This window comes from Salvelinus namaycush, unplaced genomic scaffold (genome assembly GCF_016432855.1).
Source record: "Salvelinus namaycush isolate Seneca unplaced genomic scaffold, SaNama_1.0 Scaffold1313, whole genome shotgun sequence".
Taxonomy (NCBI): Eukaryota; Metazoa; Chordata; class Actinopteri; order Salmoniformes; family Salmonidae; genus Salvelinus; species Salvelinus namaycush.
In genome coordinates, this window is record NW_024058024.1 from 3,613 (window position 1) to 7,500 (window position 3,888).

The following is a 3,888-nucleotide window of genomic DNA, read 5'->3' on the forward strand; positions in this document are numbered from 1 at the left end:
CTAGAATCCCTGTCTATCTTTGCCAAGCAGAGTAACAATTTGCGAATTACACTGGCTTTAGCTTGCAGACCATTCGGCCGGAACTGAATAAGATATTTCAGGAAACTTCTAACATCTGATCGGTATAGTTTTAATGTGGATGGTGCCAAACTACGGCCTTCACATGTCCGGTACCACTCATACACACGCATGTAGTTGTCCAGAAAACACAGGCCTTCATCGGATTTGTCCTCGGACATAATGCGGAGGAATTCCCGTACTCGTGACAGACTGGTGTGACTATTGTCTATTCTTTTAACTGAAGGGTTAATACCCTTAATATAGGTAGCATATTCATTCAAAATGACATCACTCAAACCTTCAGTTGTGGACGGCACACCACCGCCGCCTCCATCACTTTCGCTATCGGTGGAAGGCGACATGACGCTGCATTGCTCCCCCGGTTCCGAGCATTGTTCACCGGTTGACTGCACCGTCGCCTGACTGGTTGACTGCACCGCTGACTGCTCACTCTCGCCACTCAGCTGCTGTTCTGCGGACAACTCACTTCCAACGCCGTTGTTAGGCTCCATACAATCCCCTGGGTAGGCCTGCTGTGTCTCAGCCGAAATCGGGCTACATTGCACGGCATGATTCCATTCCATAGATGCGTGTGTAAGTCCATGGACAGTCTTAAAATGTTTGTCTATCCGCGAAATATGCGTCTTGGTACAAAGTCCACAGTCATGTCGTTTTTGTTTGCTGTCCATAGCTAGCTTCTCTCTCCTGCCTTCCTGTGTGTATGTTTGTTAGCTTCCAACCGTCGCCTAATCAATGGCCTAATTATCACCAGGTGTGGATACAGGTGCGGCGCGAGCGGGGCACGGGCGGGGCACGGGCGGGGCAAGGGCGGGGCTGTGTCATAGCTATGCCCTGCTTAGGGCTATAGACATGAATTGTTATGCCGGAAAATAGGCACCTTGAATGGGATTCAATTCATAGAGCACTGCCCTTGGAGCCCACAGGCTCAGATGCCACATGCCACAATACCACTTCCACATACCACAATGCCACTTCCACATACCACAATGCCACTTCCACATACCACAATGCCACTTCCACATACCACAATGCCACTTACACAAGTGTCAAACGCCCCTTCACCAAGTGCCAAACGCCCCAACCCTAACCCTAACCCTAACCCTAAGAAGGTCGTAAGTTCCATCAGCAGTGCCACAGGTGCCATAGGTGCCAAACCCCTGCCTGGGTAATTTTTAAAGCTATTTAAAAAAAAAAAATATGCCGGGCAAGAGGCACTCTGACCGGGGTAACATTAGGTGTGCACTGCCCCCCCCTGGAGCCCTGTGGCACTTGGCACTTGGCACTTGGCACTTTAAACCTTTCATAAGTGCCATAGGTGCCAGACCCCTGACTGGGTCATTTTAAATACAGGATAATAGGCTACACACATTAAATACTATGCCGGGCAAGAGGCACTCTGACCGGGGTAACATTAGGTGTGCACTGCCCCCCTGGAGCCCTGTGGCACTTGGCACTTGGCACTTGGCACTTTAAACCTTTCATAAGTGCCATAGGTGCCAGACCCCTGACTGGGTCATTTTTAAAGAATAAAGGGCTACACACATTAAATACTATGCCGGGCAAGAGGCACTCTGACCGGGGTAACATTAGGTGTGCACTGCCCCCCTGGAGCCCTGTGGCACTTGGCACTTGGCACTTGGCACTTTAAACCTTTCATAAGTGCCATAGGTGCCAGACCCCTGACTGGGTCATTTTTAAAGGATAAAGGGCTACACACATTAAATACTATGCCGGGCAAGAGGCACTCTGACCGGGGTAACATTAGGTGTGCACTGCCCCCCCTGGAGCCCTGTGGCACTTGGCACTTGGCACTTGGCACTTTAAACCTTTCATAAGTGCCATAGGTGCCAGACCCCTGACTGGGTCATTTTTAAAGGATAAAGGGCTACACACATTAAATACTATGCCGGGCAAGAGGCACTCTGACCGGGGTAACATTAGGTGTGCACTGCCCCCCTGGAGCCCTGTGGCACTTGGCACTTGGCACTTGGCACTTTAAACCTTTCATAAGTGCCATAGGTGCCAGACCCCTGACTGGGTCATTTTTAAAGGATAAAGGGCTACACACATTAAATACTATGCCGGGCAAGAGGCACTCTGACCGGGGTAACATTAGGTGTGCACTGCCCCCCTGGAGCCCTGTGGCACTTGGCACTTGGCATTTGGCACTTGGCATTTGGCACTTTAAACCTTTCATAAGTGCCATAGAGTGGTAATTGCATAGGATTTCAGGGCTATACACATTAAATACTATGCCGGGCAAGAGGCACTCTGACTGGGGTAACATTAGGTGTGCACTGCCCTGTGGCACTTGGCACTTGGCATTTGGCACTTGGCATTTGGCACTTTAAACCTTTCATAAGTGCCATAGAGTGGTAATTGCATAGGATTTCAGGGCTATACACATTAAATACTATGCCGGGCAAGAGGCACTCTGACTGGGGTAACATTAGGTGTGCACTGCCCTGTGGCACTTGGCACTTGGCACTTGGCATTTGGCACTTGGCATTTGGCACTTGGCACTTCCATAAGTGCCATAGAGTGGTAATTGCAGAGGATTTCAGGGCTATACACATTAAATACTATGCCGGGCAAGAGGCACTTTGACTGGGATACAATTTTAAAAATTCCCGCACCATCTGGATTTGTCCACATGATGGCGACATTGGATAGGGTAAGCTGGGATAAAATTATGATGGTAATTGCATAGGATTTCAGGGGTATACACATTAAATACTATGCCGGGCTAGAGGCACTTTGACTGGGATAAAATTATTATGGTAATTGCATAGGATTTCAGGGGTATACACATTAAATACTATGCCGGGCAAGAGGCACTTTGACTGGGATAAAATTATTATGGTAATTGCATAGGATTTCAGGGGTATACACATTAAATACTATGCCGGGCTAGAGGCACTTTGACTGGGATAAAATTATTATGGTAATTGCATAGGATTTCAGGGGTATACACATTAAATACTATGCCGGGCTAGAGGCACTTTGACTGGGATACAATTTTGTGGGTAATTGCATAGGATTTCAGGGCTACACACATTAAATACTATGCCGGGCAAGAGGCACTCTGACTGGGGTAACATTATGTGTGCACTGCCCCCCTGGAGCCCTGTGGCACTTGGCACTTGGCACTTGGCATTTGGCACTTGGCACTTCCATAAGTGCCATAGAATGGTAATTGCATAGGATTTCAGGGGTATACACATTAAATACTATGCCGGGCTAGAGGCACTTTAACTGGGATACAATTTTTAAAATTCCCGCACCATCTGGATTTGTCCACAAGATGGCATCATTGGATAGGGTAAGCTGATTTTAGGCATTGGGGCCTGGGAACACAATGTACATCAATGGCAGGGCTTTGCTGAAGATTGATGGGGAAATGGTGATGGGAAAATGGGCCAAAAAAAAGGGGGACAGAGCAGCCAACCTCCAAAGAGGCTGACTGCTCTGCCCCCCTTAAGGACAGTGGAACTACGGACCTCCAGGGCTATAGGCCTTCACTCACTACCCGGGTCAACATGCATGTCTCCGGACGTGAGAGTACAGCTTACCCCCTGGAGATACGGACCTCCAGGGCTATAGGCCTTCACTCACTATCCGGGGAACATGCATGTCTACGGACGTGAGAGTACAGCTTACCCCCTGGAGATACGGACCTCCAGGGCTATAGGCCTTCACTCACTATCCGGGGAACATGCATGTCTACGGACGTGAGAGTACAGCTTACCCCCTGGAGATACGGACCTCCAGGGCTATAGGCCTTCACTCACTATCCGGGGAACATGC